The following is a 15,765-nucleotide window of genomic DNA, read 5'->3' as shown; positions in this document are numbered from 1 at the left end:
TCGCACACCTCCTCCTGGAATGTGCCTTTGCAAAGCAGGTGTGGAAAGAGATGCAGTGGTTTTTGTCAAGGTTCATCCCAAGCAGCTCTGTAACACAGGAGTCTGTGCTCTACGGGCTGTTCCCAGGGACGCACACCGAGACAAACATCAACTGCTGCTGGAGGACTATCAATTCGGTGAAAGACGCCCTTTGGTCTGCCCGAAACTTGCTGGTCTTCCAGCGCAAAGAGTTGTCCACCACCGAATGTTGCAGACTGGCACATTCCAAGGTCCAGGACTACGTGCTGAGGGACGCACTAAAGCTTGGGGCAGCCGCAGCAAAGGCTCAATGGGGAAAGACCACAGTGTAAGGTTCCCCCACCAAGCTGGACTGAGGGGCTGGATCCATGGAAAACCCCTCGAACTGTATCGTTAATATTCTCAGTTGCTGTAAATGTAAAACTGTAATTGACATGACAATTGTGTAACGGAAGGGTTGGGAAGAAACTCATGAGAGTATTGAAGGAAACTGATCTCCCTTGCAATGTTTGTATTTTTTGGTGCTGTTTGGAAACTGTTTGGCAATGTAATTTTTACAGATTTTTATGAATAAAGTATATTTTGGAAATTAAAAAAAACTAGTGGGAAAGGTGTAGAGGAATAATTTTGAAAAGAAACTACAGAGAGGTGCAAACATTATAGAGTAGTTATAATGGGGGAACTTTAATTATCTGAACATAGACTGGGATGGTAGTATTGTAAGGGGCAGTGAGGGGCAAGAGTTCCTAGAGTGTTCAGGAAACTTTTCTACAACAGTATGTTGTTAGTCCAATGAGAAAGGAGGCACTGCTAGACCTGTGGTAGGGAAGAGACTGTTGCCCACCTCTTTCTGGAATGCATCTTTGCAAAGCAGGTGTGGAAAGAGATGCAGTGGTTTTTGTCGAGGTTCATCCCAAGCAGCTCTGTAACACAGGAGTCTGTGCTCTACGGGCTGTTCCCAGGGACGCACACCGAGATAAACATCAACGGCTGCTGGAGGACTGTCAATTCGGTGAAAGACGCCCTTTGGTCTGCCCGAAACTTGCTGGTCTTCCAGCGCAAAGAGTTGCCCACCACCGAATGTTGCAGACTGGCACATTCCAAGGTCCAGGACTACGTGCTGAAGGATGCACTAAAGCTTGGGGCAGCCGCAACAAAGGCTCAATGGGGAAAGACCACTGTGTAAGGTCCCCCCCACCAAGGTGAACTGAGGGGTTGGATCCATGGAAAACCCCTCGAACTGTATCGGGAAAATTTTCGTTTGCTGTAAAATGTACATAGCATGTCTCGGATCGTGTTTTTGGGATCCTTAATGGGGAGGGGGAGCAGCCCCAAGTCGTGGTCCACATAGGCACCAACGACATAGGTAGGAAGAGAGATGGGGATTTAAGACAGAAATTCAGGGAGCTAGGGTGGAAGCTTAGAGCGAGAACAAACAGAGTTGTTATCTCTGGGTTGTTGCCCGTGCCACGTGATAGCGAAGCGAGGAATAGGGAGAGAGAGGAGTTGAACACGTGGCTGCAGGGATGGTGCAGGAGGGAGGGTTTTGGTTTCCTGGATAATTGGGGCTCTTTCTGGGGTAGGTGGGACCTCTACAAACAGGATGGTCTTCACCTGAACCAGAGGGGTACCAATATCCTGGGGGGGAGATTTGCTAGTGCTCTTCGGGGGGGTTTAAACTAATTCAGCAGGGGAATGGGAACCTAAATTGTAGTGCCAGTGTACAGGATGTTGAGAGTAGTAAGGTCAGGGATATGGTTACAAGGACGCAAGAGGGCACTGGCAAGCAAGAACCTGGTTTAAAGTGTGTCTACTTCAACGCCAGGAGCATCCGGAATAAGGTGGGTGAGCTTGCAGCATGGGTTGGTACCTGGGATCTCGATGTAGTGGCCATTTCGAAGACATGGGTAGAGCAGGGGCAGGAATGGATGTTGCAGGTTCCGGGATTTAGATGTTTCAGTAAGAACAGAGAAGATGGTAAAAGAGGGGGGGGTGTAGCATTGTTAATCAAGGAGAGTATTACAGCGACAGAAAGGACGTTTGAGGACTCGTCTACTGAGGTAGTATGGGCCGAGGTTAGAAAAAGGAGAGGTGAGGTTACCCTGTTGGGAGTCTTTTATAGACCTCCAAATAGTTCCAGAGATGTAGAGGAAAGGATAGCGAAGATGATTCTCGACAGGAGCGAGAGTAACAGGGTAGTGGTTATGGGGGACTTTAACTTTCCAAATATCGACTGGAAATACTATAGTTCGAGTACTTTAGATGGGTCCGTTTTTGTCCAGTGTGTGCAGGAGGGTTTTCTGACACAGTATGTAGACAGGCCAACCAGGGGCGATGCCACATTGGATTTGGTACTGGGAAATGAACCCGGCCAGGTGTTAGATTTGGATGTAGGTGAGCACTTTGGTGATAGTGATCACAATTCGGTTAGGTTTATCTTAGCGATGGGCAGGGACAGGTATATACCGCAGGGCAAAAATTATAGCTGGGGGAAAGGAAATTATGATGCGATTAGGCAAGATTTAGGATGCGTAGGATGGGGAAGGAAACTGCAGGGGATGGGAACAATCGAAATGTGGAGCTTATTCAAGGAGCAGCTACTGTGTGTCCTTGATAAGTATGTACCTGTGAGGCAGGGAGGAAGTTGTCGAGCGAGGGAGCCGTGGTTTACTAAAGAAGTTGAAGCGCTTGTCAAGAGGAAGAAGAAGGCTTATGTTAGGATGAGACGTGAAGGCTCAGTTAGGGCGCTTGAGAGCTACAAGCTAGCCAGGAAGGATCTAAAGGGAGAGCTAAGAAGAGCAAGGAGAGGACACGAGAAGTCATTGGCAGATAGGATCAGGGAAAACCCTAAGGCTTTCTATAGGTATATCAGGAATAAAAGAATGACCAGAGTTAGATTAGGGCCAATCAAGGATAGTAGTGGGAAGTTGTGTGTGGAACCAGAGGAGATAGGGGAAGTGTTAAATGAATATTTTGCGTCAGTATTTACAGTAGAGAAAGAAAATGTTGTTGAGGAGAATACTGAGATTCAGGCTACTAGGCTAGATGGGATTGAGGTTCACAAGGAGGAGGTGTTATCAATTTTGGAAAGTGTGAAAATAGATAAGTCCCCTGGGCCAGATGGGATTTATCCTAGGATTCTCTGGGAAGCTAGGGAGGAGATTGCAGAGCCTTTGTCCTTGATCTTTATGTCGTCATTGTCGACAGGAATAGTGCCGGAAGACTGGAGGATAGCAAATGTTGTCCCCTTGTTCAAGAAGGGGAGTAGAGACAGCCCTGGTAATTATAGACCTGTGAGCCTTACTTCGGTTGTGGGTAAAATGTTGGAAAAGGTTATAAGAGACAGGATTTATAATCATCTTGAAAAGAATAAGTTCATTAGCGATAGTCAGCACGGTTTTGTGACGGGTAGGTCGTGCCTCACAAACCTTATTGAGTTTTTCGAGAAGGTGACCAAACAGGTGGATGAGGGTAAAGCCGTGGATGTGGTGTATATGGATTTCAGTAAGGCGTTTGATAAGGTTCCCCACGGTAGGCTATTGCAGAAAATACGCAAGTATGGGGTTGAAGGTGATTTAGAGCTTTGGATCAGAAATTGGCTAGCTGAAAGAAGACAGAGGGTGGTGGTTGATGGCAAATGTTCATCCTGGAGTTTAGTTACTAGTGGTGTACCGCAAGGATCTGTTTTGGGGCCACTGCTGTTTGTCATTTTTATAAATGACCTGGAAGAGGGTGTAGAAGGGTGGGTTAGTAAATTTGCAGATGACACTAAGGTCGGTGGAGTTGTGGATAGTGCCGAAGGATGTTGTAGGGTACAGAGGGACATAGATAGGCTGCAGAGCTGGGCTGAGAGATGGCAAATGGAGTTTAATGCGGAAAAGTGTGAGGTGATTCACTTTGGAAGGAGTAACAGGAATGCAGAGTACTGGGCTAATGGGAAGATTCTTGGTAGTGTAGATGAACAGAGAGATCTTGGTGTCCAGGTGCATAAATCCCTGAAGGTTGCTACCCAGGTTAATAGGGCTGTTAAGAAGGCATATGGTGTGTTAGCTTTTATTAGTAGGGGGATTGAGTTTCGGAGCCACGAGGTCATTCTGCAGCTGTACAGAACTCTGGTGAGATCGCACCTGGAGTATTGCGTGCAGTTCTGGTCACCGCATTATAGGAAGGATGTGGAAGCTTTGGAAAGGGTGCAGAGGAGATTTACTAGGATGTTGCCTGGTATGGAGGGAAGGTCTTACGAGGAAAGGCTGAGGGACTTGAGGTTGTTTTCGTTGGAGAGAAGGAGGAGGAGAGGTGACTTAATAGAGACATATAAGATAATCAGAGGGTTAGATCGGGTGGATAGTGAGCGTCTTTTTCCTCGGATGGTGATGGCAAACACGAGGGGACATAGCTTCAAGTTGAGGGGTGATAGATATAGGACAGATGTGAGAGGTAGTTTCTTTACTCAGAGAGTAGTAAGGGCGTGGAACGCCCTGCCTGCAGCAGTGGTAGATTCGCCAACTTTAAGGGCATTTAAGTGGTCATTGGATAGACATATGGATGAAAATGGAATAGTGTAGGTCAGATGGTTTCACAGGTCAGCGCAACATCGAGGGCCGAAAGGCCTGTACTGCGCTGTAATGTTCTACTGTAAAATGAAATGGAAGGGTTGTGAGGAAACTCACTCCTGTATTGAAGGAAACTGATCTCTTTTGCACTCTTTGTATTGTTTGACTTTGTGCTTTTTGGAACTGTTTTGTAATGTATTTTTTTACAGTTTTTTTATGAATAAAGTATATTTTAGAAATTTTTTAAAAAGCACTGCTGGACCTGGTTCTTGGGAATGAGGTGGGCTAAGTGAATCAATTATCAGTAGGACAACATTTAGGGGACAATGATAATTGTATCGTAAGGATTAGGTTGGTTTTGGAAAAGAACAAAGAACAATCTAGAGTGAGAATAATTAACTGGGAAAACCAACTTCAATGGAGTAAGAATGGATCTGGGCCGAATAAATTGGAATCAAAGGTTGGCAGGAAAAACAGTAGCTGAACATTCAAAGAAGAGATATTTCGGGCACAGTCAAGGTATGTTCCCTTGAAGGGGGAAAGGTATAGTTCATGGAATAAAAAGGACAGTAGCAACATGGATACAAAATTGGCTGAGTGACAGGTAACAGAGAGTAGTGGTTAATGGATGTTTTTCGGACTGGAGGAAAGTTTGTAGTGGAGTTCCCCAGGGATCAGTGTTGTGATCCTTGCTCTTCCTGATGTATATTAATGACCTAGACCTTGGTATACAGGGCACAATTGATGATGCGAAACTTGGAACAATTGTAGGCTGTGAGGAGGATAGTGTAGAACTTCAAAAGGACACGGACAAGTTGGTGGAATGGGCGGACAAGTGGCAGATGAAGTCCAATGTGGAAAAATATGAAGTGATTCATTTTGGTGGGAAGAACATGGAGAGACAATATAAGAAAAAGGGTACAATTCTAAAGTGGGTGCAGGAGCAGAGGGACCTGGGTGTATATGTGCATAAGTCATTGAAGGTGGCAGGACAGGTTGAGAGAGCAGTTAATAAAGCATACAGTATCCTGGGCTTTATTAATAGGGGTATAGAATACAAGAGCAAGGAAGTTATGTTGAACTTGTATCAGACACTAGTTCAGCCTCAGCTGGAGTATTGCATCCAATTCTGGGCACTGCACTTCAGGAAAGACATGACGGCATTGGAGAAAGTACAGAAAAGGTTCACGAGAATGGTTCCAGGGATGAAGAATTTCAGTTATGAAGATAGGTTGGAGAAGAGAAGGCTGAGAAGTGATTTGATAGAGGTATTCAAAATCATGAGGGGTCTGGACAGAGTAGATAGAGAGAAACTGTTCCCACTCGCGAAAGGATCGAGAACGAGAGGGCACAGATTTCAAGTAATGGATAAGAGAAGCAAAAGCGAAATGAGGAAAATCTTTTCCACACAGTGAGTGGTTAGGAGCTGGAATGCGCTGCCTGAGAGTGTGGTGGAGGCAGGTTCAATTGAGGCATTCAAAAGGGAATTAAACTGTTATATGAAAAGGAAGAATGTGCAGGGTTACAGGGAGAAGGCAGGGGAATGGAACTAGGTGAATTGTTCATTGGGAGAGCCAATGCAGACACGATGGGCTGAATGGCCTCCTTCTGCATTGTAACAATTCTGTGATCAAATGCCTTTTGGAAGTCCATGTACACCACATCAACAGCATTACACTCATCAACCGTCTGTTACCTCAGTACTTGGAGCTACGATGTTGTGGCCATTACGGAGACTTGGGTATCACAGGGGCAGGAATGGATGTTGGATGTTCCGGGGTTTAGATGTTTCAAAAGGAATAGGGAGGGAGGTAAAAGAGGTGGGGGAGTGGCATTGCTAATCAGGGATAGTATCACAGCTGCAGAAAGGGAGGTCGTCGAGGAGGGTTTGTCTACTGAGTCATTATGGGTGGAAGTCAGAAACAGGAAAGGAGCAGTCACTTTATTGGGAGTTTTCTATAGACCCCCCAATAGCAACAGAGACATGGAGGAACAGATTGGGAGGCAGATTTTGGAAAGGTGCAGAAGTAACAGGGTTGTTGTCATGGGTGACTTCAACTTCCCTAATATTGATTGGAACCTCCTTAGTGCAAATAGTTTGGATGGAGCAGTTTTTGTCAGGTGTGTCCAGGAAGGTTTCCTGACTCAATATGTAGATAGGCCGACTAGAGGGGAGACTATGTTGGACTTGGTGCTTGGCAACGAACCAGGCCAGGTGGCAGATCTCTCGGTGGGAGAGCATTTCGATGATAGTGATCACAACTCCCTGACCTTTACTATAGTCATGGAGAGGGACAGGAGCAGACGGGATGGGAAAATATTTAATTGGGGGAGGGGGAATTACAATGCTATTAGGCAGGAACTGGGGAGCATAAATTGGGAACAGATGTTCTCAGGGAAATGCACAACAGAAATGTGGAGGTTGTTTAGGGAGCACTTGCTGCGACTGCTGGATAGGTTTGTCCCGATGAGGCAAGGAAGGGATGGTAGGGTGAAGGAACCTTGGATGACAAGAGATGTGGAACAGCTAGTCAAGAGGAAGAAGGAAGCTTACTTAAGGTTGAGGAAGCAAGGATCAGACAGGGCTCTAGAGGGTTACAAGGTAGCCAGGAAGGAACTGAAGAATGGACTTAGGAGAGCTAGAAGGGGACATGAAAAAGTCTTGGCGGGTAGGATTAAGGAAAATCCCAAGGCGTTCTACACTTATGTGAGGAACAAGAGGATGGCCAGAGTGAGGGTAGGGCCGATCAGGGATAGTGGAGGGAACTTGTGCCTGGAGTCGGAGGAGGTAGGGGAGGTCCTAAATGAATACTTTGCTTCAGTATACACTAGTGAGAGGGACCTGGTTGTTTGTGAGGACAGCGTGAAACAGGCTGATATGCTCAAACAGGTTGATGTTAAGAGGGACGATGTGCTGGAAATTTTGAATGATATGAGGATAGATAAGTCCCCGGGGCCAGACGGGATATACCCAAGGATATTACGGGAAGCGAGGGAAGAGATTGCCGCGCCTTTGGCGATGATCCTTGCGTCTTCACTGTCCACTGGAGTAGTACCGGATGATTGGAGGGTGGCAAATGTTGTTCCCTTGTTCAAGAAAGGGAATAGGGATAACCCTGGGAATTATAGACCAGTCAGTCTTACGTCAGTAGTGGGCAAATTATTGGAGAGGATTCTGAGAGACAGGATTTATGATTATTTGGAAAAGCATGGTTTGATTAGAGACAGTCAGCATGGCTTTGTGAGGGGCAGGTCATGCCTCACAAGCCTTATTGAATTCTTTGAAGATGTGACAAAACACATTGATGAAGGAAGAGCAGTGGATGTGGTGTATATGGATTTTAGCAAGGCGTTTGATAAGGTTCCCCATGGTAGGCTCATTCAGAAAGTAAGGAGGCATGGGATACAGGGAAAGTTGGCTGTCTGGATACAAAATTGGCTGGCCCATAGAAGTCAGAGGGTGGTAGTAGATGGAAAGTATTCAGCATGGAGCTCGGTGACCAGTGGTGTTCCACAAGGATCTTTTCTGGGACCTCTGCTCTTTGTGATTTTTATAAATGACTTGGATGAGGAAGTGGAAGGCTGGGTTAGCATGTTTGCCGATGACACGAAGGTTGCTGGAGTTGTGGATAGTGTGGAAGGCTGTTGTAGGTTGCAACGGGACATTGACAGGATGCAGAGCTGGGCTGAGAAGTGGCAGGTGGAGTTCAACCTGGAAAAGCGTGAAGTGATTCATTTTGGAAGGTCGAATTTGAATGCGGAATACAGGCTTAAAGACAGGATTCTTGGTAGTGTGGAGGAACAGAGGGATCTTGGGGTCCATGTCCATAGATCGCTCAAAGTTGCTACCCACGTTGATAGGGTTGTTAAGAAGGCGTATGGTGTGTTGGCTTTCATTAACAGGGGGATTGAGTTTAAGAGCCGCGAGGTTATGCTGCAGCTCTATGAGGCCCTGGTTCGACCACACTTGGAATATTGTGTTCAGTTCTGGTCGCCTCATTATAGGAAGGATGTGGAAGCTTTAGAGAGGGTGCAGAGGAGATTTACCAGGATGCTGCCTGGACTGGAGGGCATGTCCTACGAAGAAAGATTGAGGGAGCTGGGGCTTTTCTCATTGGAGCGAAGAAGGATGAGAGGTGACTTGATAGAGGTGTACAAGATGATGAGAGGCATAGATAGAGTGGATAACCAGAGACTTTTTCCCAGGGCAGAAAGGGCAATCACCAGGTGGCATAATTTTAAGGTGATTGGAGGAAGGTTTCGGGGAGATGTCAGAGGTAGGTTCTTTACACAGAGAGTGGTGGGTGCGTGGAATGCACTGCCAGCGGTGGTAGTAGAAGCAGATACATTAGGGACATTTAAGCGACTCTTGGATAGGTACATGGATGATAGTAGAATGAAAGGTAGGTAGCTAGTTTGATCTTAGAGTAGGTTAAAGGTTCGGCACAACATCGTGGGCCGAAGGGCCTGTACTGTGCTGTACTGTTCTATGTTCTGTGTTCTATGTTCTAAAAAACTCCAGCAAGTTTGTTAAACATATCTTAATCAAGGGTCGGCAACGTGTCCATACATGGACACCGGTGTCCATGGTAAAAGATTTTGAGGTCCATAGTTGGTAATTTCAGGGATCAGAAATTTCCCACAGGCTTCTTCTCGATGAACAGACCAACTTTTTTAAAAAAATCATAGAGTTAGTTTCACAGCTGACAGATGCTGGGAGCGAGAACAGCAGTTTCTGAACTTTGGACAGATTCCAAGTTTTCCGTAGCTTTCCAATTTTTTTTTTAAAGTCCGTTGGAAACCACAAATCTGTCCGAAGTTCAGAGACTGCTGTTCCTGCTCTCAGCAACAGTCAGAGACTGGGTGTGGGGGAAGAGAGAGGGAGGGGGACGGAGAGAGAGGGAGGGGGACGGAGAGAGAGGGAGGGGGACGGAGAGAGAGGGAGGGGGACGGAGAGAGAGGGAGGGGGACGGAGAGAGAGAGAGGGGGACGGAGAGAGAGAGAGGGGGACGGAGAGAAAGAGAGGGGGACGGAGAGAAAGAGAGGGGGACGGAGAGAAAGAGAGGGGGTGGAGAGAAAGAGAGTGGGACAGGGAGAAGGTGGGACAGGGAGAAGGTGGGACAGGGAGGGAGGGAAACAGACAGAGAGGGCGATAGAGAAAGGGGAGAGAGAAAGGGACAGAGAGGGATAAAGAGAGAGAGGGAGACAGGGGAGGGCAGAGCAAGAGGGGGGACAAAGAGTGAAAGAGGGGGGAAAGAGAGATGGAGAGAGAGAGAGGGACAGGGGGGGTCGGAGAGAGGCGAGAGAAATGGACAGAGAGCGAGGGGAGCAAGAGAGGGAGTGAGGGCAGAGAGAGAGAGAAGGGGAAAGAGAGAGATTGACAGAGATGGGGTGATAGACGGAGAGAGGGGACAGGAGAGAGCGGGACAGAGAGGGGGACAGAGAGAGGGGGACGGGGAGAGGGGGACGGGGAGAGGGGGACGGGGAGAGGGGGACGGGGAGAGGGGGACGGGGAGAGAGACGGGGAGAGAGACGGGGAGATAGAGGGAGAGGTGGGAGTAATACACTGTTAATTCAGTCCCACTGCTCCACAGGTCATAGCATATCAAATAAAAGTTTCCCACCTACCAAAGACTCGCCAAATAAAACACTATTTTTCCCCCAAAATAAACCACACCAAATCACATTTCTTTAAACAACAACACCATTAATTATTTGTTAGAAAAGAAATAATAGGTCTTAACTACTAACAAGATAAATCTATATATATGAGATAATTCCTTAGTCCCTTAACCCTCGCGCACACATGCATACATACAAAAAAGAAATGGTTAACTGGTTTCAAAATGGTGTTTTGCAATACAACTGTTTCTTAGGAATAGAAGGAATAATAAACTCAATATTTTTTATCACGTTCTGGTCGGATGTTTTTGGTACGTGAGATGTCCCAGAGTCGAATAGTCGGATGCCATTCGAAGTCTCTCCAGGTGAGGTTGAAGAACAGTATGTGATGGATTGGTGTTCATGGCAATTTAACTGCAGCAGGTGTCACATAGGTCTTCCATCAGGAGTGCAGCAACAGGTCTTTTTTTTTATTCATTGGATGTGAGCTGGCCAGGCCAGCATTTATTGCCCATCCCTAATTGCTTGCTGGGCCATTTCAGAGGGCATGTAAGAGTCAACCACATTGCTGTGGGCCTGGAGTCACATGTAGGCCAGACCAGGTAAGGTTTCCTTCCCTAAAGGACATTAGTGGAACCAGATGGGTTTCATGGCCATCATTAGATTCACATTGGCTTTTTTTTTTAATTCCAGATTTATTAATTGAATTCAAATCTTTAGCTGTGGTGGGATTTGAACCCATGTCCCCAGAGCAATACCCTGGGTCTCTGGGTTATTAGTCCAGTGATAATACCATTACGCCACTGCCTCTCCTCAGTCTGCCTGGATTTGAAGAAGCAGTCTAGCAGTAGAAGAATACTTCAGATTTTAAGATTTCTTAGAACACAGCAGGCAGCAGGAATCTCACTGGATGCAGAAATTCTTCAGAGACCGGAGGCAACAGGGATCTGCCACCTTTCAAATGCAGGATTCTGTTTCAAGAGATGCAAGCCTCCTTTACAGAGATAGATAACACTTCTGGGTCTTTTCTCTTTTGCTCCAGGCAGGTCAAGCAAAGATTTCAAATGCCTGCCCTTTGTCCAATTCACAGGCTTTTTTAGACGGTCCTAACTGAAAAATGAACCTTCCTGAACATGGTCACATGTCCAGACACAGTGTCTCCCCCGGTCACTCAAGCTGCTCTGAAGAAAGATCAAACCCCTGTATTTCCTTGAAACTGCTGACCTTCCTGTCCTTTTACAAGTTTAACTTCCTTTCAAAACACGCATAAAGTTCACTCTTGTTCTGAACTACCTTTCAAAACAATGCAGGAATTCCAATTATTTTTGCAGGTGTCTTTCACAGAGCAAAATCCTTTTTTCATTTTTTTTTAAACACGTAGAAGTCCAAGATTTTAGTACAAAAATAAAACCTTTTGTGACATCATCTATCCGGAATATTCTGCATTGCTTCTACAAATGTGCAGGCAGACTTTGACTACTTGGGCAAGCAAAAAAAAAGCTTGGTATCTCACTGAATCAGTATCCACCATAGTGATGAGAAAATAAGTTAATAAATTAGTCTTTTCATTTAAAGCTTCTTCAGAAAAATGTGCATTTGTTGTTGTTTTCATTAATAGTAAGCTAAATTTTTAATGCCTTTATCTTTCTGAAATTGTCTCAGTGACACCCTATGTAAGACAAAAATTGTAATGTGGCTCCACAAGCAAAAAGGTTTGACACCCCCCCCCCCTCTCTTTCTCCCTACACCCCCACACCTCCTCTCTCTGTCTCTCTCCCTCACTCCCTAACAGCTAGGTTATTTTAAAACACAAAACACGTACCTGGTGAGAAAGGTGAGTACATCCACCACAGGAACATGGGGGTTGTAGAGATAAATTGTCACCACCCGGTCACATTGTGTCATTTTGTCAAATATCAGTGCCTATCCCTGATTTTAACACCTAGAGAGGATTTGAAGATGAAGCCTTCTGCTATCCCCACCCCAATTCCGTCAGCAACCTGGGACCTTGCTGTTTCTCTCTGCAGAGATGCTGCCTGACCTGCTGAGTATTTGTAGCATTTTCTGTTTTTATTTCAGCTTTCCCGAATCTGCAGTATTTTGCTTCTGTATTTGAGCCAGTGGGCGTGTCATCAATACGCATGCGCTTACACCGAACTGCACTGTGGGAGTTGTAGTCCCTCTGAGAGGGCGCGGTGGTGACTGCGGCCTAAGCGGGCGGAGTGGGCCGGCGGGCGGACAGGGCTCTGTGTTCCCGGCGGCACTTTACCGGCCGGAGTTCCAAACACTGATCCCGATCACCCGGAGCCGCCGGGTGCGGGAATTTTCCCCTGTCCCCCTGAGCAGCCATTAGATCACTGGCGGGGTGCCAGGTGTGACGTTCATCTTTTTATTGCGCGGCTGCGCGGATTGTTGTCAGGTCCCGAGTAGCTCGCCGTGATCGTATAGTGGTTAGTACTCTGCGTTGTGGCCGCAGCAACCTCGGTTCGAATCCGAGTCACGGCATTGCGGACTAGCAATGACACGGCATTGGGGTCTTAACTTTTTCACAATGAGCTTCCCAATATTCCAATTCATTTCTTTGAATTGGCAAAAGAACCAACAGAGACATCACCGGGGGTGGGGAGGAACTCTTTTACCTGGGGAGTCACCAAATTAAATCATCAAAATTTACAGTGCAGAAGGAGGCCATTCGGCCCATCGTGTCCATACCAGCTGACGAGTAGCCACCCAGCCTAACCCCACTTTCCAGCTCTTGGTCTGTCGCCTTGTAGCTTACGGCACTTCAAGTGCAGAATCCAAGTACATTTTCAATGAGTGTTTCTGCCTCTATCATCCTTTCAGGCAGTGAGTTCCACATCCCCACCACCCTCGGGGTGAAAACATTTCCCCTCAAATCCCCTCTAAACCTCTTACTCTAAATCTCTGCCCCTTGGTTATGGAATCCTTAACTATGGTGAATAGGGCCTTCCTATTCACTGTACCTAGAGACCCCTCATAATTTTATACACTTCAATTAGGTCTGTCCTCAGCCTCCTCTGTTCCAAAGAAAACAACGCTAGCCTATCAAATCTTACCTCATAACTAAAATTCTTCAGTCCCGGTAACACCCTCGTAAATCAGTACCCTCTCTCGTTCAATCATATCTTTCATATGGGGTGATGACCAGAACAGTACGCAGTACTCCTAGTTGTGGTCAAACTAGTGTTTTATACAGATCAGGCATAACCTCCCAGCTCTTATATTCTATGATATAAAAACAAGAAATGTTGGAAATACTCAGCAGGTCTGGTAGCATCTGTGGAGAGAGAAGCAGAGTTAACGTTTCAGGTCAGTGACCCTTCATCAGAATCATTATATTCTGTGCCTCGGCTAGTAAAGGCAAGTATCCCAAATGTCTTCAGGGCTATGTGGATATGGAATCATAGAATTGTTACAGCACAGAAGGAGGCCATTGGGCCAATCGTGTCCCATGCCAGCTATCTGCAAGAGCAACTCACCGAGAACCACTCCCTGCTTTTTCTCTGTAGCCTTGTATATTTTTTCTCTTCAAATAATTATCCAGTTCCTTTTTGAAAGCCACGATTTGAATCTGCCTCCACCATTATATCAAGCAGTGCACTCCAGATCCTAACCATCACTGCATAAAAACATTTTTCCTCATGTCACTGTTGCTTCTTTTGCCAATCGCCAGTGTCCTCTGGTTCTCAATCCTTCCCCCAATGGGAGCAATTTCTCCTCATCTACTCTGACCAGACCCATCATAATTTTGAATACCTCGAGCAAATCTCCTCTTAATCTTCTCTCCTCCAATGAGCCCAGGCCCAGCTTCTCCAATCTATCCACATAAGTGAAGTTCCTCATCCTTGGAACCATTGTCGGCAAATGAGGTGATGCATTTTGGGAGGACTAACCAGGCAAGGGAATATACAATGGATGGTAGGACCTTAGGAAGTACAGAAGGTCAGAGGGACCTTGGTGTACTTGTCTATAGATCACTGAAGACAGCAGCACAGGTAGATAAGGTGGTTAGGAAGGCATATGGGATACTGGACTTTATTGGCCGAGGCATAGAATATAAGGGCAGGGAGATTATGGTGGAGCTGTATAAAACGCTAGTTAGATCACAGCTGGAGTACTGGGTACAGTTCTGGGAACCACACTATAGGAAGGATGTGACTGCACTGGAGAGGGTGCAGAGGAGATTCACCAGGGTGTTGCCTGGGCTGGAGCATTTCAGCTATGAAGAGAGACTGAAAAGGCTGGGGTTGTTTTCCTTGGAGCAGAGAAGGCTGAGGGGGGGGCATGATTGAGGTGCACAAGATTATGAGGGGCATTGATAGGTTAGATAGGAAGAAACTTTTTCCCTTAGCGGAGGGGTCAGTAACCAGGGGGCATCGATTTAGAGTATGGGTTAGGATGCTTTGGGGGGATTTGAGGAAAAATCTTTTCACCCAGAAGGTGGTTGGAACCTGGAACGCACTGCCTGAAGAGGTGGTGGAGGCAGGAACTCTCACAACATTTAAGAAGTATTTAGATGAGCACTTGAAACGCCATAGCATACAAGGTTACGGACCAAGTGCAGGAATATGGGATTAGAATAGTTGGGTGCTGGATGGCCGGCACAGACACGATGGGCCGAAGGGCCTGCTTCTGTGCTGTATAACTCTATGACTCTAATCTTTTCTGCACTCTCTTTAATGCCTTCACATCCTTCTGAAAGTGTGGTGTCTGAAACTGGGCATAATACTCCAGTTGGGGCCAAACCAGTGTTTTATACAGGTTTATCATAACTTCCTTACTTTTGTACTCTATGCCCCTATTTATAAAACCCAAATCCATATGCTTTATTAGACACTTTCTCAACCTGTCCTGCCATTGTCAATGATTTATGCACATATAACATAAAACCTCAGGTCCCTCTGCTCCTGCAATCTCTTTTGAATTGCACCTTTTATTTTATATTGCCTCTCCTCGTTCTTCCTGTCAAAATGAATCACTTCACACTTCTCTGCATTAAATTTTATCTGTCACTTGTCTGCCCATTCCACCAGTCTGTCTGTATCCTTTGTAAAAAATTCTTTCATGGGATGTGGGCATCACTGGCTAGGCCAGCATTTATTGCCCATCCCTAATTGCCCTTGAGAAGGTGGTGGTGAGCTGTCTTCTTGAACCGCTGCAGTCCATGTGGGGTAGGTACACCCACAGTGCAGTTAGGAAGGGAGTTCCAGGATTTTGACTCCGCGATATTTTCTCATTATCCTCCTCACAGTTCACAATATCCAAGTTTTGTGTCACCCGCAAATTTTGAAATTTTGTCCTGTACACCCAAGTCTAGGTCATTAATATATATCAAGGAAAGCAGGGGTCCCAACACCAACTCCTGGGGAACCCCACTACATACCTTCCTCCAGTTTGAACCCTGAACATTCCAAGGTCCTTCTGTTCCTCTACACTTCTCAATATCCTACCATTTACCATGTGTTCCTTTGCCTTATTGGCCCTCCTCAAATGCATTACCTCACACTTCTCTGGATTGAATTCCATTTGCCAATGTTCCACCCACCTGACT

The 15,765-nt window shown here is 46.2% G+C and overlaps 1 non-coding gene across 1 annotated transcript; it reads left to right on the top strand.

The window, feature by feature from the left end:
• The first annotated feature begins 12,626 nt into the window (after positions 1–12,626).
• On the top strand, positions 12,627–12,698 carry trnah-gug (transfer RNA histidin (anticodon GUG)). Its single transcript has one exon. It is a non-coding gene; the product is annotated as a tRNA-His (tRNA).
• The last annotated feature ends 3,067 nt before the right edge of the window (positions 12,699–15,765 follow it).

This window comes from Heterodontus francisci, chromosome 35 (genome assembly GCF_036365525.1).
Source record: "Heterodontus francisci isolate sHetFra1 chromosome 35, sHetFra1.hap1, whole genome shotgun sequence".
NCBI lineage: Eukaryota > Metazoa > Chordata > Chondrichthyes > Heterodontiformes > Heterodontidae > Heterodontus > Heterodontus francisci.
The sequence above is the reverse complement of the archived record's forward strand: the minus strand, read 5'-3'. Positions and strand labels throughout refer to the sequence as shown.